A 23925-nucleotide genomic window follows, 5' to 3' on the forward strand; every position below is an offset into this window, starting at 1 on the left:
CACCCCGCCAGCACCCTCAATCTGATGCGCGGCCTAGTGTCACAAGGAGGAAAACATTTTGGAAGATGGTGAAGGAGTATGTAGCAGACCGTGTCAGCGTCCTCAGTGATCCCTCTGTGCCTTACAACTATTGGGTGTCCAAGCTGGACATGTGGCAGGAACTGGCGCTCTACACCTCGGAGGTGCTGGCCTGCACTGCTGCCAGCGTTTTGTCAGAGCGCGTATTTAGTGCTGCTGGGGGCATAATAACTGATAAGCGCGTCCGCCTGTCAACTGAAAATGCTGACCGGTTGACTCTTATAAAAATGAACAAGGCCTGTATTGCCCCTGACTTCTCTACTCCACCAGAGGAAAGCGGCTGAACATAAAGGCACTATAAATGTGGCTTTTATGGTGTATGCCCATGCACCCCTTCCACCACTAAAAACGGTATATGGTTCAATCCTCCTTTTCTCGTCCTCCTCCTCCATCATATTAACATGTTTATTAGGCTGCCCTCGCTCCTAATGTTTTAGAGGGTCAGATCAGCAGCAGGCCCTCACCCATAATGTTTTTGAGGGTCAACAGCAGGCCTGCGCCTATAATGTTTTAGAGAGTCACTAGTAGGCCCTTGTTCTTAATGTTTAGAGAGTCACCAGCAGGCCCTCCCCCATATTTTTGAGGGTCACCAGCAGCCCCTCGCCCATAATGTTTTAGAGGGTCACCACCAGGCCCTTGTTCTTAATGTTTTAGAGGGTCAGATCAGCAGCAGGCACTCGCCCCTATTGTATTAGAGGGTCAGCTCAGCAGCAGACCCTCATGCTTAATGTTTTAGATGGTTACATCAGCAGCAGGCCCTCGCCCCTAATGTTTTAGATAGTCAGATCAGCAGCAGGCACTCGCCCCTAATGTTTTAGAGGGTCAGCTCAGCAGCAGGCCCTCGCCCCTAATGTTTTAGAAGGTCAGATCAGCAGCAGGCACTCGCCCCTAATGTTTTAGAGGGTCAGCTCAGCACCTGACCTTCACCCCTAATGTTTTAGCTGGTCACATCAGCAGCAGGCCCTTGCTCCTAATGTTTTAGATGGTCAGATCAGCAGCAGGCACTTGCCCCTAATTTTTGAGATGGTCAGATCAGCAGGCCCTTGCTCCAATAGTTTTTGAGGGTCACCAGCAGGCCATCAGTCGTAATTTTTCAAGGGTGTGTAGGATGCTCTCCTTTATGTAATAAAGGATTTATTGTAGTGCTGGTTCCTTGTAATTTTTGGCAGCCCTTTAACTTAGTTCATAGGCTTTATGAGTGTAGTTGTCCCACTACCTGAACAATTGTACCACAATGTAAATGAGGCCCGCCTTTATGTGATATACAGGTTGTAGCGGAGTACCTCTTCCTTGTAATTTTTGGCAGCACTTGCACTTCATATACAAGTAAATATACAGGAAAGAATGTTTCCTAACAATTTTTCCTCTAAAATCAATTTTATCTTCGGTTTTGTGCATATTATTGTCAGTCTGTAAAAGTGGCGTACTACTCGGACAACATCATTCCCAGCAGTGACCTGGGAGTTCAAGATGCATCCAGACATCCTCCCCATGCTGTTCCCGAACCATTTCAGTAGTGCTTCCATCAATTTAAGACCTTTTTCTGTGAACCAGACACCCTCCCGTCTTCAGAGCAGGGGGTGCCTGGTTTAATGCTCGGTTTCTCCCATTGACTTCCATTGTGCTCGGGTGCTCGGTATAGCACCCGAGCATCCCGAGGTGTTCTACTCGAGCAACCGATACCCGAGCACTTTGGTGCTCGACCAACACTACTGACTACCCATTATTATTCTTGTTATAGAGCTGTGTGTTTTTTTAAGTCTGCATGAATTTACAACATCAGAGAAAATATATGACAGTCACTTAAGAATGGATATGTGTGATGAGGATTAAAAGCATTAAGTATGGCATGTGCCGTTATGTCGGATTTCAATAAGGCGGTAGATAATGTAGAAATATAGCTCAGTTTAATAGGTTCTGGTCTAAGCACACAGCTGAATCAATGTACAAGCTAACAGCTTCTTTGCTTCCCCAAGATTACTGTTATCCATAACAACAGCAAGGCTCACTCAATGAGGCTTTTTCACTTTCAGATTTATGCATCTAGGATAAAATGTAGCTCGTGGCTGTGTTACAGTCTTACACAGATGAGAAAAAAAGCTGCATGTCAACATAGCTTAAATGTGCTCCCGTTTTAATACAGATGAGAAAACGGTCTCATTTGAGCAGAAGAAATGTCACAGGAAATGAAGCATCCCTTAGATTGCTTTGTTAAATCCAAATAGAAGCTTTTCAGAGATCTCATTATTGGCATCCTGATAATGCTTGGTCATAGGAAGCACTTTCTTGAGATTTCTTCCTTTTCGTGCAACTTACAATTTACAGGTTCTAAGGCTATATTTCCGGTTTTAAGTAGGAGTAATTAAGAAGGCAATTAAGTGGAATGAGGCATCCATTTACAGATTGGTATTTAAAAGAAAGAGAGCATGCAAACACATAAAGCACATAAATCTTGTTTTGGACTTACATTGGGCCAATGGGGCCCGACTTATGTATGCTAAAAGAGTGCCAGTATGTGTCGGCATACCTTTTATTGCTATATGAAATAGCATGGTAGACCATTTATATGTATTAAATAATGGAAGCCTATTGGTGTATGGTGGCATCCCAGTATATGGGACAGGCACAGCAGTCTACTCTAAAGTAACTGAGTATGATCTATATATAAAATAAAACCTCAAATATAGTCAGAGGTTCTAAGCAGATATATCTATATCTATATATATATATATATATATATATATATATATTTTGATCAAAAATTATCTGGGCCCATCTACCAGCAGCAAGGTAACCTCGATACGGATGGATACCTAATGCTAAACCTATTTCTTTGCCATTCGTAAGCATCTACTTTCAAGGAGAGAGAAACCCATAAAAACACTGAGTGCAACCATTATTACCTCTCAAGGTGAGCAGGCAATGACCTGTTGTGTCACTCTGTGCCAGCAAACCATCCATCTGCAGGAGGCACATGGTCATCTATACACATCATCTAATTAAAAAAAGGCTGTGAATGGGATGGGTTAATCATATCATAGAGTGCAGTCTTCTAATAGAGGTATATGTCAGGAGCTTCTGTAAATGTGTGAAATTATCTAGGAGCTATGTGAACTTATCTTGCTTGAATAAAGTTATAGCTTTTCTGCCCATAATACGCACTAGGTTAATATATTTTTCATCAGACCTCAGAGCCCCAATCAGACCCCCAATGTTAATCAGACCTCAGCTTAGAGCCACAATCAGACCCGCAATGTTAGTCAGACCTCCCCTCATAGCCACATTCAGACCCCCAGTGTAAATCAGACCTCACTTCAGAGCCACAATCAGACCCCCAATGTAAATGACCCCCAAACAGTTCTCAGATCAGACCCCCAATGTGAATGACCCCCCCAAGCAGACCTCAGATCAGAGCCCAATATGATTGACCCACCCCCCAAGCAGACCTTATATCAGAGCCCAATGTGAATGACTCCGTGTCTGTGAGATTGACCCACCCCCAAGCAGATGTCAGATCAGACCCCCAATGTGAATGACCCCCCAAGCAGACCTCAGATCAGAGCCCAATATGATTGACCCACCCCCCAAGCAGACCTTATATCAGAGCCCAATGTGAATGACTCCTCTAAACAGACCTCAGATCAGACAACCAATGTAAATATGATTCCCAAGCAGACCTCAGACCAGACCCCCCAATGTGAATTACCCCCCCAAGCAGACCTCAGATCAGAGCCCTGTGAATAAACCCCAAGCAGACCTCAGAGCAGACTTTAAAAAACAATAACTTACCTCTTCTGCTCCGGACACCGATGCCGCTGCTTAGTACTTACATTTGCACTCTTCTAGTTCAGCATGCCACTCACTGTGCTGTGACCCGACTCTTTAATGGCTTTTTAGGATTCTCAATTTTTATCTTTATCTACTGGTACACTAAGTTTCTTTCAGTTTACCTATCTAAGAAATTCTGAGATTTGTTATTGGTAAATTTTGGTCAAAACATTTTGATTTTATTTATAAAATATTTAAAAATTTAAGTAACACTTTTTAAAAGATTAGCAAATTTCAAAATCGGATTTTCTCTGCTTTTAAGACAGATAGCCAAAACTCACAAAATAGTTAATACCTAACCTTTACCATAGGTACACTTTGTGTTAGCTTCATTTTTCAAGCATACTTTTATTTTTTTGAGGATCTTAGAAGGTTTACCGCCTTTTTACAGCTGCCCAATCTAAGGGCTGCATAGGTCTGCCACACAGAGGAAAGAGGGGGCAGGGCTGTAACATGTGAGCTGTGCTCCTGCTATAATGGCTTGGACTGACAGAAGTGCCAATCCAGGCCATTTAACCCCTTACAAGCAATGGGCAATAACACTTGTGGCATGTAAGCGGTTACAGAGGGAGCGGACTTCTTCTGTCTCCTATCGGCACTGCACAAATGAGATCGCAGGGTGTCAATGACAGTGCAGGTAGGCCAGGGCTTAGTTAAGGACCCAGGCCTGCCTCTAGCATGTCCCAGCAGGCTGCATCTCTCTGCCACATTCATTAAAATACATTGCACTACAGGAAAAATGCTATGTATTTTAGAAGTGATCAAAAGATCACCTATTAAAGTCCCCTATGGAATGGTTAAAATCATTTCAGTAAATAAAAAAATTCCTAGAAAAAAAAACGCTTTTCAATGGAAAAAATAGCAAAAATAAAATCTCCTCAACATACAGTAGCAGGTATCGCTGCATTCATAACGACCTGCACCATGCAATTATAATGCAATTAATCCCGTACGGGGAAAGGTTTATTAGAATTGCACAAGAGTTAGGGCTCATGCACACAAACGTGTGCCGGCCGGGCACGTGCTGTGGACCACAAATTGAGGTCTGCAATGCACGGACACCGACCGTAGGGCCGCCATATGTGGACACAGGACCCATTCACTTGAATGGGATCCGCGATCTGCATCCGACGGTCCACACCACCAAAAACTAGTGCATGCACTACTTATTTGCGGTGCGGGAAACCCACAGAAGTACTGCGTAGGGCTTCCATGGGGTTCTGTGCCTCCGTTCCGCACCTTCCGAATGGCAGACCCATTCAAGTGAATGGGTCCCCATCCGTGAAGTGGTCCACAAATGGCCCACAGCATAAGCCCTTACCAGGAGAAAAAGCACCCAAAAAATTGTTATGCATTTTCTCTTAAGTATGACAATACTGCATAGGTAGTCAAAACAGCTGTTTGAGCAAATGGTAGGGCTCAGAAACGAAGGAGTGCCATTTGGATTTAGGAGCACATGTTTTGTTGAAATATTGATAAAATGCCATACCTTTGTAGGAGCCATTTAGGGTACAAATGTTTTTTTTGAAAAGTGAAAAATACGATGAAAAAATCCAGCTCTTTAACAAAAGGAGGCAATTTATTGATGCAGTAAAAATGTTCCAATCCTCATAAGCAAGAATACAGTCTACGCGTTTCGGACCTTCATTTTTCAGTCCTTAATCATGACATAAGTAACACATACTAGGCAGTTACTAATATACTTCTCCCACACCAATCCGTGGAGGTTTAGATATCACATGGCTGTTAACTCCGAAGTAGGATCGGAACATACAATATTCTGAAAAAAGCCTTTTCACAAACTAATAAAATCAAAAACAAAGAACTCTTTTTTCAATGCAATGTGATAAACAGGTATATACTTAGTTGTATTGTAGGATTAAATCCTGTCTTTTATTTAAACCTGTTGAAATCACAACAGGTGCAACAGGTGAGAGCTGCTACCTTTTCTAAATGTTTTTTTGTATTGAGAAAATTTTATTCCATTTTTGGGAAGTGAGATGGCCAAAAAATAACAATTCTGTAATTGTTTTGAATTTTTATTTTATAGGGTTAACCATGCAGAGTAAATGACTAGGGTTAAGCGAACCCGAACTTTAGGATTTTTGGACCCCGAACCCGAACATTTCTGTAAAAGTTCGGGTCCGGGTTCGGTGTTCGGCACTTTCTTGGTGCTTTTTGAAAGGCTGCACAGCAGCCAATCAACAAACGGTTAACTATCTGACCTTAGTAGCCATCACAGACATGCCTACTAATGGCATGGCTGTGATTGGCCAGAGCAGCATGTGACCCAGGCTCTATATAAGCTTGAGTCACGTAGCGCTGCACGTCACTCTGCTTTTACAAGTGTAGGGAGAGGATGCTGCTGGACTGGTGATTTCAGGGAGAGAAAAGGAGAGAATCTAACTCAGCGATCTACATAGAAATAGTTGTGTGGGTGCAGGGCATAATCGTTTTACCCTGCGCTGAGCCCATTGACAAAAAAAGTATAACTTTTATAATTCTGTTAGTTAGGTGGGCGGCGGCGGCCATTTTATGCAAGCTCAGTGCACCAGCACTGCATCTGAGCATTTTGAACATTGCAAATCACAATTTTTTGGGCAATCTACAACATCTGGATTAGTCAGTGTGCAATTTAAGCTAGAAAAACACCCATTAGTTTCTGGGGTTTTAAAAACACACTTTTTTGCCCAAAAACTGTATTTTCCTGATCTGCAAGTGTTAAATTCAAGTTTAATATATACAGCTTTCCTATTCTGTTACCAAAAAAACACTTTTTTGGCAATCTACAACCTCTGGCATAATCAGCGTGCAGCTTAAGCTAGAAATACACCCATCATTTTCTGGGGTTTTAAAAACACACTTTTTTGACAAAAAACACTATTTTCAGGCCTTGCAGCATCAGCACGTGTGAAATTACAGGCTTATATACTGCTGTCAAATTCAGTTGTTAAACAAACACTCATTTGGGCAAAAATAATTAAGTTGGCAGCCTTTGATGCAGATGTCATTGTGAGATACACCATAAATACATTTGGGTTTGATTCAGAGATTTGAAATACCGCCATCTGGTGCACCAATATAGAATTCAGGCCTACACTGGTTCAGGCCGTGTGAGATACACCCTCTACATACAGTGGTTTGATTCAGGCATTTGAAATACAGCCATTTTGAGCAATGAAATCTTTAATTCAGGCCTACACTGGTTCAGACCGTGTGAGATACACCCTCTACATACAGGGGTTTGATTCAGGCATTTGAAATACAGCTATTTGAAATACAGCCATTTTGGGCAAAGAAATCTCAAATTTATGCCTACACTGGTTCAGGCCATGTGAGATACTCCCTCTACATACAGGGGTTTGATTCAGGCATTTGAAATACAGCCATTTGAAATACAGCCATTTTGGGCGAAGAAATATTTAATTCAGGCGTACACTGGTTCAGACCGTGTGAGATACTCCCTCTACATACAGGGATTTGAATCAGGCATTTGAAATTCAGCCATTTCAAATACAGCCATTTTGGGCAAAGAAATCTTTAATTTAGGCCGACCCTGTGAGATACACCCTCTACATACAGGGGTTTGATTCAGGCATTTGAAATACAGCCATTTGAAATACAGCCATTTTGGGCAAAGAAATCTTTAATTCAGGCCTACACTGGTTCAGACCGTGTGAGATACACCCTCTACATACAGGGGTTTGATTCAGGCATTTGAAATACAGCCATTTGAAATACAGCCATTTTGGACAAAGAAATATTTAATTCAGGCCTACACTGATTCAGAACGTGCGAGATACACCCTCTACATACAGGGGTTTGATTCAGGCATTTGAAATACAGCCATTTTGGGCAAAGAAATCTTTAATTCAGGCCTACACTGGTTCAGACCGTGTGAGATACACCCTCTACATACAGGGGTTTGATTCAGGCATTTGAAATACAGCCATTTTGGGCACAGTAATCTTTAATTCAGGCCTACACTGGTTCAGACCGTGTGAGATACACCCTCTGCCTTTGATTCAGGCATTTGAAATACAGCCATTTTGGGCAAAGAAATATTTAATTCAGGCCTACACTGATTCAGGCCGTGTGAGATACACCCTCTACATACAAGGGTTTGATTCAGGCATTTGAAATACAGCCATTTGAAATACAGCCATTTTGGGCAAAGAAATCTTGTGATTTCAGGGAGAGAATAGGAGAGAATCTAACTCAGCGATCTACATAGAAATAGTTGTGTGGGTGCAGGGCATAATCGTTTTACCCTGCGCTGAGCCCATTGACCAAAAAAAAACAACTTATAATTCTGTTAGTTAGGTGGGCGGCGGAGGCAGCCATTTTATGCAAGCTCAGTGCACCAGCACTGCATCTGAGCATTTTGAACATTACAAATCACAATTTTTTGAGCAATCTGCAACATCTGGATTAGTCAGTGTGCAATTTAAGCTTAAAATACACCCATCATTTTCTGGGGTTTTAAAAACACACTTTTTTTTACAAAAACCACTATTTTCAGGCCTTGCAGCATCAGCACGTGTGAAATTACAGGCTTATATACTGCTGTGAAATTCAGTTGTTAAACACTCATTTGGGCAAAAAAAAATTACGTTGGCAGCCTTTGATGCAGATATCATTGTGAGATACACCATTAATACATTTGGGTTTGATTCAGAGATTTGAAATACCGCCATTTGGTGCACCAATATAGAATTCAGGCCTACACTGGTTCAGGCCGTGTGAGATACACCCTCTACATACAGTGGTTTGATTCAGGCATTTGAAATACAGCCATTTTGGGCAAAGAAATATTTAATTCAGGCCTACACTGGTTCAGGCCGTGTGAGATACACCCACTACATACAGGGCTTTGTATCAGGCATTTGAAATACAGCCATTTGAAATACAGCCATTTTGGGCAAAGAAATCTTTAATTCAGGCCTACACTGATTCAGGCAATGTGAGATACACCCTCTACATACTGGGGTATGATTCAGGCATTTGAAATACAGCCATTTGAAATACAGCCATTTTGTGCAAAGAAATCTTTAATTCAGGCCTACACTGATTCAGGCCGTGTGAGATACATCCTCTACATACAGGGGTTTAATTCAGGCATTTGAAATACAGCCATTTTGTACAAAGAAATCTTTAAAGGGACTCTGTCACCACTTTCTAACCCCCCCTTTTCAAAGTATTGTTATCTGCATGGCGCCCCTGTGATTATAAATGTGTTGTTAGAAGTTAAATTCGCCGTCTCCTTTTGATAAAAAGAGCTTTTATCTAACCTGTCAATCTTCTTGATAAGGTGCCCAGGGCGTTTCTTTTCGTCTCAATCTGCCGCCCGCCGCCGCCACCGTTGGTGCCCAGCTCCTCCCCTCATGCTTTCAGCGCCGCCTGAATGTAATCAAATACGCCTCCGGCTCTCTCTCAGTGCCCCCTCCTCCTTTTCAAAGATCCCGCGCGTGCGCACAGGGCTGTGCCTGATGCGCCCGTGCGGACATTTACAATCAGCCTCATTGAGCGAAGTGCGCATGCGCGCACTTCGCTCAACCTCCTCATCAGACGAGCACTGCAGCCGGCTGGCTGCAGTGCTCGTCTGATGAGGAGGTTGAGCGAAGTGCGCGCATGCGCACTTCGCTCAATGAGGCTGATTGTAAATGTCCGCACGGGCGCATCAGGCACAGCCCTGTGCGCACGCGCGGGATCTTTGAAAAGGAGGAGGGGGCACTGAGAGAGAGCCGGAGGCGTATTTGATTACATTCAGGCGGCGCTGAAAGCATGAGGGGAGGAGCTGGGCACCAACGGTGGCGGCGGCGGGCGGCAGATTGAGACGAAAAGAAACGCCCTGGGCACCTTATCAAGAAGATTGACAGGTTAGATAAAAGCTCTTTTTATCAAAAGGAGACGGCGAATTTAACTTCTAACAACACATTTATAATCTCAGGGGCGCCATGCAGATAACAATACTTTGAAAAGGGGGGGTTAGAAAGTGGTGACAGAGTCCCTTTAATTCAGGCCTACACTGATTCAGGCCGTGTAAGATGCACCCTCTACAAACAGGGGTTTGATTCAGGCATTTGAAATACAGCCATTTGAAATACAGCCATTTTGTGCAAAGAAATCTTTAATTCAGGCCTACACTGATTCAGGCCGTGTGAGATACATCCTCTACATACAGGGGTTTAATTCAGGCATTTGAAATACAGCCATTTTGTACAAAGAAATCTTTAATTCAGGCCTACACTGATTCAGGCCGTGTAAGATGCACCCTCTACAAACAGGGGTTTGATTCAGGCATTTGAAATACAGCCATTTGAAATACAGCCATTTTGGGCAAAGAAATCTTTAATTCAGGCCTACACTTATTCAGGCCATGTGAGATACACCCTCTACATACAGGGGTTTGATTTAGGCATTTGAAATACAGCCATTTGAAATACAGCCATTTTGGGCAAAGAAATCAAAAATTTAGGCCTACACTGGTTCAGGCCATGTTAGATACACCCTCTACATACAGGGGTTTGATTCAGGCATTTTAAATACAGCCATTTTGGGCAAAGAAATATTTAATTCAGGCCTACACTGGTTCAGACCGTGTGAGATACACCTACTACATACAGGGATTTGATTCAGGCATTTCAAATTCAGCCATTTGAAATACAGCCATTTTGGGCAAAGAAATCTTTAATTTAGGCCTACACTGGTTCAGGCCCTGTGAGATACACCCTCTACATACAGGGGTTTGATTCAGGCATTTGAAATACAGCTATTTGAAATACAGCCATTTTGGGGAAAGAAATCTTTAATTCAGGCCTACACTGGTTCAGGTCGTGTGAGATACACCCTCTACATACAGGGGTTTGATTCAGGCATTTTAAATACAGCCATTTGAAATACAGCCATTTTGGGCAAAGAAATATTTAATTCAGGCCTACACTGGTTCAGACCGTGTGAGATACACCCTTTACATACTGTCATTCTATTCTACTATTAATTAAACACCCATTTAGGGCAAGATCCTAAATTCGAAAAATATGAGGAGATCGTCAAATAAGGGAGGTGGCCCAGGTCGTGGTGCTGCTGGTGGAGCTCCTGTTGCAGGGAGAGGACGTGGTTGATCTGTGCCAGCTACACGCAAAAGTGAAACCCCTTCCTCAGGTGCGAGTAGGCGAAAAAACCTGCAGCGGTATTTGGTCGGGCCTAATGCTGCTCTACGAATGGTGAGGACTGAACAAGTACAGGTGATAGTAGATTGGGTTGCTGACAGTGGATCCAGTTCCTTCACATTGTCTCCCACCCAGTCTCCTGCTGAAAGACCACAGTTGCCACCTGCAGCTGATGTCCATCAGTCTTTCACCTCACCCCCTTGCAAATCAGCCAAGCAGTCTGAGCCCCAAGTCATGCAGTAGTCTCTTCTGCTTTTTGATGACTTTGTTAGCAGGGTTTTCCAGGGCCATCCACCTAGCCCTGCCCCAGAAGTGGAAGAGATTGAGTGCACCGATGCCCAACCACGTATTTTTCAAGATGAGTACATGGGAGGACCGTCGCAGCACATCTCGGATGATGACGAAACACAGGTGCCAACTGCTGGAGCTTTCGAAAGTGTGCAGACCGACAAGGAAGGCAGGGGTGAAGACTGGGTGGAAGATGATGTGGAGGACGATGAGGTCCTCGACCCAACATGGAATAAACGTCATGCGAGTGACCTATGTAGTTTGGAGGAAGAGGTGGTGGTCGCACAGAGCCACCAGCACAGCAGAAGAGGGAGCAGGGTGCAAAAGCGGAGCGGCCGTCCTCTAAACAGTACGCCCGCGACTGCCCACCACAGCAAGAGACCGAGCACATCAAAGCCAGCTCCAAGGAGTTCCCTGGGGTGGCAGTTCTTTAGACAATGTGCTGACGACAAGATACGAGTGGTTTGCACGCTGTGCAATCAGAGCCTGAAGCGAGGCATAAACGTTCTGAACCTGAGTACAACCTGCATGACCAGGCATTTAAGTGCAAAGCACGAGCTGCAGTGGAGAAGACACCTCAAAAACCAAGAAAGATCTCTGGTCCTCCTGCTTCCTCTTCTGCTGCAGTCGCTGCCTCTTCATCCACCTCTGAAGTGACAGTGCCACCTGCCATCCCGCAAACAGAGGATCTGCCAGCAACACCAACACCTGGGTCACCAAGCATCTCCACAGTGTCCCAAGGAAGCGTTCAGCTCTCCATCTCCCAAACGCTGAAGAGGAAGTACCCCCCTACTAACCAGCGATCCCTAGCCCTGAATGCCAGCATTTCTAAATTACTGGCCTTTGAAATGCTGTCATTCCGTCTGGTGGAGACGGATAGTTTTAATGGCCTTATGGCGGTGGCTGTCCCACAGTACGTCGTGCCCAGCCACCACTACTTTTCAAGGTGAGCCATACCTTCCCTGCATAACCAAGTAGGGGACAAAATCAGGTGTGTACTGCGCAATGCCATCTGTGGAAAGGTGCACCTGACTACGGATACGTGGACCAGTAAGCACGGTCAGGGCCGTTATATCTCCATAACAGCACACTGGGTTTATGTAGTGGTGGCTGGGCCTGAGGCGGATAGCAGTTTGGCGCATGTCCTTCCACCACCGAGGATTGCAGGGCGCTGCAGTTTGCCTCCTGATGCTTCCTCCTCCTACTCTGCTTCCTCATCCTCTACCAGCTCCTCATCCGGTCAGCGTAACACCTTCACCATCAACTTCAGCACAGCCAGGGGTAAACAAAAGCAGGCAGTTTTAAAACTTATCTGTTTGGGGGACAAACCCCACACCGCGCAGGAGCTATGGACGGGCCTTGAACAACAGACCGATGAGTGGTTGGTGCCAGTCAGCCTCAAGCCCGGCCTGGTGGTTTGCGATAATGGGCGAAATCTCGTAGCAGCTTGCTGGCGCATGTGCTGAATTTGGTGGTGCAGAGATTCCATAAAAATTACCCTGACATGTCAGAGCTGCTGCATAAAGTGCGGGCCGTCTGTGCGTGGCCTTTGGCCTTCCCGCACACCACCTCATATGCGACGTGCCCACAAGGTGGAACTCCACCTTGCAAATGCTGGCCAGACTATGCGAGCAGCAGCAGGCGATAGTGGAGTTTCAGCTGCAGCACGCACGGGTGAGTCGCTCGGCGGAACAGCACCACTTCACCACCAATGACTGGGCCTCCATGCGAGACCTGTGTTCCTTGTTACGCTGTTTCGAGTACTCCACCAACATGGCCAGTGCCGATAACACAGTTTTTAGCGTAACTATCCCACTTCTATGCCTCCTTGAAAAAACGCTCCTAGCGATGATGGAAGAGGATGTGGCACAGGAGGAGGAGGAGGAGGAGGAAGAGGGATCATTTCGTAGGGTTTCCGGCCAGTCAGTCCCAAGTGGCTCCGAGCCTGGGTTCCTGCACCCACAAACCCAAGGTACACAATTGTCCAGCCAGGGCACAGTTCTGGAGGATGACGAGGTGGAGGATGAGGAGGAGGAGATGGAGGAGGAGGAACCATGTTCACAGCAGGGTGGCACCCAGACCAGCTCATGGCCATCACTGGTGCGTGGATGGGGGGATACAGAGGACACAGACGATACACCTCCCACAGAGGACAGCTTTTCGTTGCCTCTGGGCAGCCTGGCACACATGAGGGATTACATGCTGCAGTGTCTCCTCAACGACCGCCGAGTTGCCCACATTCTAACTTGTGCTGATTACTGGGTGGCCACGCTGCTGGATCCCCATTACCAAGACAACGTACCATCCTTAATTCCGTCACTGGATCGTGATCGTAAGATGCGTGAGTACAAGCGCACGCTGGTAGATGCGCTGCTGGTGGCATTCCCACCTGACAGCGGGGGCACAGTGGAAGCACAAGGCGAAGGCAGAGGACGAGGAAGAGGTCGCCAACGCAGCTGGGGCACCGCCAGCACCTCAGAAGGCAGGGTTAGCATGGCCGAAATGTGGAAAAGCTTTGTCAGCACGCCACAACAACCAGCACCACCAGCTGATATGGAACGTCTTAGCAGGAGGCAGCATTTCACCAACATGGTGAAGCAGTATGTGTGCCCATGCCTACCCCTACTGAATGACGGGTCTGCCCCCTTCAACTTCTGGGTCTCCAAATAGGGCACATGGCCTGAGCTTGCCCTTTACGCCTTGGAGGTGCTGGCCTGCCCTGCAGCCAGTGTATTATCTGAACGTGTGTTTAGCATGGCAGGGGGCGTCATCACAGACAAGCGCAGCCGCCTGTCCACAGCCAATGTGGACAAGCTCACATTCATTAAAATTAACCAGGCATGGATCCCTCAGGTCTTGTCCGTACCTTGTACAGAATAGACATTTATACCGGCACTAACTAGCCATTGTTATACTGCAGCGCAATTGCTCATGTTTGTATTTTGGATATTTCACACTCTTTTGGAGTGTACCTTAATCTTTAAAAATTAAATTAAAACCAAAAACCTGTGTTGGCTATCTCGTCCTCCTCCATAGCCGCTTCCACCTACTCCGCTACGTCCACCGCCTCCTCAAACTCCTACTCCATATGGAACTTCACCTCATAAATCAAATTTTTTTTTTTTTTTTGTACATGTTTTATTTTATATCATTTCACTTAATTGTCATTTCCATTTTCGGGTGAAATTTACCAATTTTTGGGTGTATAGTACCACTGATATACCTAGTAGACAGGTTAAACAATAAAAAGATTTGTCTGTTACATTTTATGCTCAAATTCACAAATTATTTTATGTGATGTACCACTGCTATACCTAGTAGGCCGGTTAAAAAAATAAAAAAATTGTCAGTTACATTTTCGGGTGAAATTCACCAATTTTTGGGTTTATAGTACCACTGCTATACCTAGTAGGCCGGTTAACAAAAAAAATAATTTGTCAGTTACATTTTCTGGTGAAATTGAGCAATTTTTTGGTGTGAAGTACCACTGCTATACCTAGTAGACCGGTAAAAAAAAAAATGTTAAAAAATTGCCAGTTTCATTTCCTAGTGAAATTCAGCAATTTTTTGGTGTGATGTACCACTGCTTATACCTATTAGCACGGTAAAAAAAAAAAAACATTTGTCAGTTACATTTTATGGTCAAATTCACCAATTTTTGGGTGTAATATACCCCTCCTCTACCGGGTTGACAGCTTAATAAATTTCAATAATTTTTATTTTACATTTTTGGGTGACAATAAACAATTGTTTTCTGTCATAGACCCCTGCTCTACCATGTAGACAGGTTAATTAATTTCTGTAATTTTTCTGTTACTGGGTACTGATTCTTGGGTTGACATTATACAATTTTAGACGTAAATAAACCCCTGCTCTGCATAGGTGACAGGGAATAAAATTTCTGAAATGCTTCTTTAATTGATTAGTGCCACCTCCTTTGATTCAATGCTTAAACTTAAAGAGGACCTTTCACTAGATTAAAAAATCTAAATTAACTATACAGACATGGAGAGCGGCGCCCAGGGATCCCCCTGCACTTACTGTTATCCCCGGGCGCCGCTCCGTTCTCCCGGTATAGCCTTCGGTATCTTCATATGTTAGGCTCCACCCAGTGGAACCTGCCGGCGTCTCATTCTCCCAGGCTGCAGCGCTGGCCAATCACAGCGCTCAGCTCATAGCCTGAGAGGCTTTTTTTTTCTCTCAGGCTATGAGCTGAGCGAAGCGATTGGCCAGCGCTACAGCATGGGAGAAGGAGACCCCGGCAGGTTCCACTGGGTGGAGCCTAACTATGAAGATACTGGAGGCTATACCGGGAGAACGGAGCGGCGCCCGGGGATAACAGTAAGTGCAGGGGGATCCCTGGGCGCCACTCTACATGTCTGTATAGTTAATTTTGATTTTTTTCTCTAGTGAAAGGTCCTCTTTAAACAAGTTGTACCACATTTAAGCTTCAATACTTTGTCCCACATTTCCGCTATACTCTTTTGGCCAACATTTGCGCCAAAATAGCTTTTCCCACAATTCCGCTTGACTCTTTTGGCCCACATTTGGGCTTCTGTAATTTGTCCCACATTTGCGCCTCAATAGCTTTTCTACATTTCTGCTCGATCCCAAATTTGGTCTCTTTTTCTCACGCTCCCTCTCCGGCCTGGAACACTGATTCCCAGCCACCTGTGATCACCATGATAGTCGCATAAAAGAACATCGAAAGTTGATAGAGCAGATATCAAATTGGATCGTGAACATCACGGGGACGTGCGACATGGTGGGGCAGTAAGTATGCACACGCTTACACGAACTAACTGACAGGGGTCAGCCCCTGCAACTTCTGGGTCTCCAAATTGGGCACATGGCCTGAGCTTGCCCTTTACGCCTTGGAGGTGCTGGCCTGCCCTGCAGCCGGTGTATTGTCTGAACGTGTGTTTAGCATGACTGGAGGGGGTTATCACAGGTTATATTTCCCAATGTTTTGGGGTGTACCCTAATTTAAAAAAAGAAAAATTAATTTTAAACCAAAAAGCAGTGTAGGCTACCTCCTCCTCCACCGCCACATCCACCTACACCGCCACATCCACCGCCTCCTCAACCTCCTACACCATATGGACCTGGTCCTCCTAGATCAAGATTATTTTTTATTTTTACGTATTTTTTGTTATTTTAAGTCATTTCCCTATCCACATTTGTTTGCAGAGCACTTGCCATGCTCTTAACCACATTTTGACGACATTTGCAGCCCTCTAGCCCTTTCAATGACATTTTTACAGCCATTTTAGTGCTCAAAAGTTCGGGTCCCCATTGACTTCAATGGGGTTCGGGGTCAAGTTCGTGTCCCGAACTCGAACTTTTTTCCGAAGTTCGGCCGAACCCGTTGAACCCGAACATCCAGGTGTCCGCTCAACTCTGCTCAAGAGCAATTCACCTGGAAATGTTAGAGGATATGTCATCTGACGCATTCATCAAAGCCTTGAGATGTTTCATAGCCATTAGAGGAGCTTAGATCTGACCAAGGATCTAATTTTGTCAAAGCAAAGAATGAATTGAAAAAAGCTCTAAAAGAGATTGATAAAGAAAAGGTAACTGAGTATTTGCTAGAGAAACTGTGTGATTTTCATATGAATGCTCCACATTTAAGCCATACAGGAGGAGTTTGGGAAAGACAAATCATAACTGTAAGAAATGTGTTAAGTTCAGTGTTGAAAAAACGCTGGAAGAATGGATGATGCTTCACTTCAACATCAACGATCCAACAAGTTTGGACCCTTTAACTTCTAACCATCTGCATCATCTTAAGTCTGATTGCATACAGCCACCGCGTGGCAAGTTCACCAAAGAGGATTTCTATGCCAAAAGGAGATGGCGAAGAGTTCAATATCTATCAGAACAGTTTTGGAATAGATGGAGGAAAGAGTACTTAACCAATCTTATGCTAAGAAGTTAATGGCAAACACCCAAAAGAAATGTCCAAGTTGGTGAAATAGTGCTAGTGAAAGAAGAAGATTTACCTAGAAGTCAATGGAAATTGGCCAAAGTTCTAGAAGTTCAAAGGATGAAGACAAACTAGTAAGAAGAGTGTTGTTACAAATAGGAGACTGAAAACTTGACAAAAAAGTTGTAATGTCCTATACAGAAGTTAGTTGTTCTACTTGAGAGTGATAAAAGACACTTGGAAGTTGAGAACATGATGGAAAATTCCTCAAATTCATGTTTAAGTCCTACTATTGAGAACATAGAATTATAGGTAATTTTGGTGGAAGTGTAGCTGGCCAGCTAAGACCTGTCCTAGGTTGCTAACATAGTCCTGCCAATAACCTTAATACAGTTCCTATGTTTGTGTGTTAAAGACAAAATCAGAGTTATTTACAGTGACTTCATGTTTGGATGTCATATAAATGTTATATGTTGTGTTCACAGAAGCAGAAAATATAGTATGCCTTTAAGATTTATTATATAATGTAAGGTAAGCTCAATGACACAGCACAAACAATAGAAAGCATAGAGTTAAACTATTGTTGCTGGGCAGGAGCCTCACACACAGCCTGTGTGGGAAATCCCCCTAGCAGGAGCTGCTAGATAGAGATGGCCTTGCGGTTCGCCCAGCGGTCGGTTTGCGGCGAACTTTGCGCTTTCGTGATTCGCCGAACATGCGAACATAAGGAGATATTCGCGTCCGCCATATTCTTTTACATTGTGAAGAACTTTGACCCATGATGACTTTACATAGATCAGCCCTTGGAGGTTGGTCCCCGCTGTTGCTGCCTGCTCCAAGATCTCTAATGTTATTGGTTGGGAAGATTACGATGATGACGGCGAACTTTGCGCGTTCGCGATTCGCCGAACATGCGAACATAAGGAGATATTCGCGTCCGCCATATTCTTTTACATTGTGAAGAACTTTGACCCATGACACATCCATCAGGTGGTACAGGACAGCCAATTGAGACGTTTCAGCCCATGGACATACCCCCTACATTATAAATAGACCCGATCAGGCCGCCATTTTACATACAGTCTTTTGTCAGTGTAGAGAAAGGTTGCTGTGTGGAGCAGGGACAGACTGTTAGGGACAAAAACGCTATCAAATAGGTCCACAAAAGTCCTTTTAAGGACTAGTATAGGTGTACTATTGATAGGTGTGCAGTACAGAGGGGTGTAATTCTAACATAGAAAGCATATTATAGTGGATTTGTATTGTGCAGCTACATAGAGTGACAAACAGTATTGGAAAAAATAATTATAACTGGTGTGATATACCAGTCGCCCCCCAAAAAAACTGATGGCATCGGATCAGGAAGAGGAGGTATCAACGGTCCCCACCCAGCAGTCTGACGACAGTACATAGATCAGCCCTTGGAGGTTGGTCCCCGCTGTTGCTGCCTACTCCGAGATCTCTAATGTTATTGGTTGGGAAGGTGACGATGATGACGTGTTGATGGACGTCTCGTGGGTGCCCACAAGAGAGGAAGAGGAGGGGAGTTCAGAGGGAGAGATGGAGCAGCAGATAGGGAGGAGAAGCAGGCAGAACTTACAGTGCACAGGAGGCAAAAAGCAGACTACAAATGTATCTGGAGCGAGCCATCTACCATGCACGGTCACATCTGGCCCTCCCAGGACGCTGGCACATGGCTCCGCAGTGTGGGATTTTTTTAACGTGTCCGCTGCTGACAATAGTGTTGCCATCTGCAGCCTTTGCTGTCAACGCATAAGTCGTGGTAATTCGAACATTACCCTTGCCACTCATCTCTTCCTCCTGTCGCAAAAATTGTTGGCAACCATCTTTTCTAATCGCATCCAACTTCGGTCTGGTGGAAACAGTTGCTGTAGTAGGTCGTGCCTATTTTGCACATGCGCGTACACGAAAATTATATTGCTGATATTTCGCATTGAAAAAAATAATGAATGGAGATCATAAATTCAAATAATACATCTGATATGTCACTGTCCATGTTGTGGGACTATTTGTGCACTTCTAGTAATTATTTCTTGGCTGCAAATATGAGCTGAAGGTTTTTCAGGTTCGCCTGCCATTAAAATGAATGGGACCCGCCGCGAACTTGCGGTTCGCGAACATTTGATCACGTTTGCGCTATCGCGTTCGTGAACCGTCCCGGCAGATGTTAGTCCATCACTACTGCTAGAATCATTACACCAGAGGAGAGGAGCTGAATAGACATTCACTCCACTGAGTGCTGTGTTTTATGGAAGCAGAGAGGCCAAAATAGGTATTTAGAACAGTTATATAATGTTCCTATTGTTAGTATTGTGATTAGAACTGTATACTGAACCAGTTATATGTGTGTTTACTTACAGTTCCACCAAAATTCACAGTTCTACCATACAAATTGCATACAAACTACTGAGCCATACAATCATACAATCCAAACAAATTGCATACAAATGCGAACTGCTCATACCAGATAATAAGCAATTGTATAGAGCAAACTGCAAACCAAGAAGAGCAAGTGAACTATTGGTTAACCTCAGATATACATCTCAGAGAGATCATAAAGTGCTTACATAACTTAAAGGGATTCTGTCACCCGGTTTTGGCCTATAGAGATACGGACATGCACGGCTAGATAGCCGCTAGCATGTCCGCAATATATCTGTCCTATAGGGCTGTGTGGTTTTAATTTCTTTAAAAAAGGATTTTATAGATATGTAAATCAGTCTTGAATGTGTCCAAGGGGCTGCACTAACCTTACTTGTGCCCAGCCGTGCCCAGCCACGCCCGCCTGTGAAGGAGCCCAGCACCGCCTATGTCCTCCGAATCTCCTCTTTTCATCAACGATAGATAGCCGTAATCTTGCGATGCGCGAGATCGCGCATGCGCAGTGCCGGTATAGTGTTCCTTCCCTGTGCTGGCATCAGCCTCAGGGAAAGAACTGCGCATGCGAGATCTCACGCATCGCGAGATTACGGCTATCTATCGTTAATAAAAGGAGGAAATTCGGAGGACATAGGCGGTGCTGGGCTCCTTCACAGGCGGGCGTGGCTGGGCACAAGTAAGGTTAGTGCAGCCCCTTGGACACATTCAAGACTTATTTACATATCTATAAAATCCTTTTTTAAAGAAATTAAAACCACACAGTCCTATAGGACACATATATTGCGAACATGCTAGCGGCGATCTAGCCGTGCATGTCCGTATCTCTATAGGCCAAAACCTGGTGACAGAATCCCTTTAAAGTGAGAGTACAGATACTCAAGAGAGAAATATATCCGCCATTTTATGTTGCATGACAAGATTGAACAGTTGAACCACCATCTTATGCATACCGCCATTTTGTGATACTTTATTCAACATGTGTTTTGTACATGGACTATCTGCTGCGGAGGCGGAAGTGTTATATGAAGAAAAGTTGAAGTTAATAAAGAAGTTATTTCAAGCATTTGGTGTGCTCTTTAAACCTACTGCTTCCATAGAACAGCGCTAGAGGAATTACAGAGTAATAGACAGTCTGGTTAGACTAAAAGTCAGAGATATCAAAAGTCAGAGATATCAAAACTCTTCTAATGCCACACCGCAAAAGGCACTTCATAGTGCTGCGCCTGCCACAAGAGTGTAATAAACACATCATATCCAAACACATCCAATTCCAAACACATCTGTATCTAATTCTATCCTGTGTGATACAGCCTGCTGAGCAGTGTATCTAATCTCATCACTGACCGTCTGCAGGCTCTTCCCTCACCATCTCCAGAGTGCAATAAACAGTGTGAATCAGCAAGCATATCCAGACACATCTGTATCTAATCCTATTATGTGTGTCTGATACACAGCCTGATGTGTGTGATACTGCCTATTGAAGTGTGTATCTAATCCCATCTTCTATGATGCAGCCTGCTTAGCTGTGTATCTAATCCCAATTTGTATGAAACAACCTGCTGAGCTGTGTATCTTATACCATTTTATATTATACAGTCTGCTGAGCTGTGTATCTAATCCCATCTTGAATGATACAGCCTGCTGAGCTGTGCATTTAATCCCATATTGTATTATACAGTCTGCTGAGCTGTGTATCTAATCCCATTTTGTATTATACAGCCTGCTGAGCTGTGTATCTTATCCTATCTTGTATGATACAGCCTGCTGAGCTGTGTATCTTATCCCATTTTGTATTATACAGCCTGCTGAGCTGTGTATCTAATCCCATTTTGTATTATACAGTCTGCTGAGCTGTGTATCTAATCCCATGTTGTATTATACAGTCTGCTGAGCTGTGTATCTAATCCCATTTTGTATTATACAGCCTGCTGAGCTGTGTATCTTATCCTATCTTGTATGATACAGCCTGCTGAGCTGTGCATCTTATCCCATTTTGTATTATACAGCCTGCTGAGCTGTGTATCCAAACCCTTAGGCACATGACCATATCCATTTTGTTATATACATTTTTTGCAGTCCCATTGAGTTCTATGGATTTGAGGTCCTAATTTTGAGGACCAGAATAGGACATGTTCTATCTGTACTGGAACTGACATAAAGATGTAGAAAACACACTGATGAAGTCCATGTGTTTTTCATATCTGTAATTCAGTTTTGCGAAAGACAGAACATTTCCTATTCTGGTCCTCATAATGGAGATCTAAAACCCATAGAATGGGACTGCAAGAAAAAAAAGTGAATTCCACACGGACAGTATTCTTATTTAGTGGATCCGCAACTTGCACACGCAAAATAGATACAGTTGTGTGCATAAGCCCTATCACTCATACTGAGCACCCATAACAGTGACATTCATGGTGCTCCCATAACAGTGACATTCACGGTGCTCCCATAACAGTGATATCCACAGTCCTCCCATAACTGTGACATCCACGGCAGGGGTGTACATAGAAATCATTGGGCCCCATTGCAAGAATCTGATTTGGGCCCCCTAACTCCGCCCACTACCCGGGTTAAGTATACCTGTATGAGGTGCCCTGGCATTTTGGGGGGCATTATAGGGTTTGGATAACCCAGGCATCCTCAACCTGCGGCCCTCCAGCTGTTGAAAAACTACAACACCCACAATGCCCTGCTGTAGGCTGATACCTGTAGGCTGTTCGGGCATGCTGGGAGTTGTAGTTTTGAAACAGCTGGAGGGCCGCAGTTTGAGGATGCCTGGGATAACCTCATTAACTCCTTGCTGCTGATACTTAGTTTACCATGAGAAAAAAATAGCCATTTATCATGAACCACCATATAGTGCTTCTCCCATACACTATGCACAAATAATAACATAATATGCTATACAGAAAAATAATCCTGACTTCCGGTTCCGGCGCTCGTATGTGAGGCAGCAGGAGACGAGAGCTCCGCACCGGAGAGCCGATCACAAAGCCACGAGCGTTTCCATAGGGGTGCAAACCCCACTCACCTACTTCATACCTTCTCCGGAGTGGATGGAGAAGTACCTGACCAGGAGTGGCGCAAGTGTGGGAAGCCCGGCACACCGCAGGCACACGAAGTGCGACGTTGGGGAAGACAAGATGGCGGGCGCGGCAGATCGTCTCATGCGCTCAGCCCGATCCTCATCCCAACCCCCCCTCATAACCTCGAAGGCCATCGAACCAGTGGTGGATACGGACAGTACTGACCAGGAGCCTGAGGTATTGCAAGGGCTGGGGGTTGGCTGCAAGGCATTGGCGGTGGAAGTAGCTAAACTTTTAGCCCCGGATATTAAAGCCGCGCTTGAGGCCACGGTGGAGATCACGCTGGCGCAACTGCAGGCGGACGTTTCTCTGCACTCGTCCCAAATTTCAGAACTGGAAAATAAAATCAGCTCGCTTGAAAGCGACCTGGGCCAGTCCCAGATGCAGTTACAGGCAGTGCTGAAATCTACCTCGGGGCTCCGAGATAAAATAGAGGACCTGGAAAACCGGTCCCGACGCAGCAATATAAGAATAATAGGCTTACCAGAATCGGTCCCATCCAGCCAGCTTGCATCGATTTGCGCTGTAGATATACCAAAAGCACTAGGTATCCGTAGCCCTTGTATAGTGGAGAGGGCGCACCGAGTGGGACCAATGCGGACTGACCAAATTAACGCGCAGAATAATGATCAAGCCGCAAGGCCTCGTCCCACAATAGTCAAGTACCTGAACTATGCAGAGAAAGCTGATATTTTGGGACACTTTAAGAAGAGAGGAAAACCAGTCAATGTAAGAGGCTATAAGGTGCTTTTATTTGGTGACTATAACACTGAGGTCTCGAGACGGAGAAGGGCATTCTCAGAAATTTGCTCTACTCTCGTGAGGTAGAAACGAAAGTTTGCATGGTTATACCCGGCGATTCTGAAAGTTTTCAAGGAGGATGGCTCAACAGAGGTATTTGAGACACCAGAGGATGCCGCGAATAGTATGAACTTGCCAACACTGGACAGAGAGGCTGAGCGATCACCTGACACGCTCACAACGTCCAGAAGGCCGTCATCAACGCAGCGGGATATATCAGCTTCCCAAAGGCCTCGTTCGCTACGTCGACGAGGAAATCGGAACTTTGAGGATTGACGCTCCAGGAGAGATTGAAGTGTGAGCCACTTGTTCCGAGATCACTCAAATCCATATGTAAACTGTA

Source organism: Bufo bufo, chromosome 2, assembly GCF_905171765.1.
Source record: "Bufo bufo chromosome 2, aBufBuf1.1, whole genome shotgun sequence".
Lineage (NCBI taxonomy): Eukaryota > Metazoa > Chordata > Amphibia > Anura > Bufonidae > Bufo > Bufo bufo.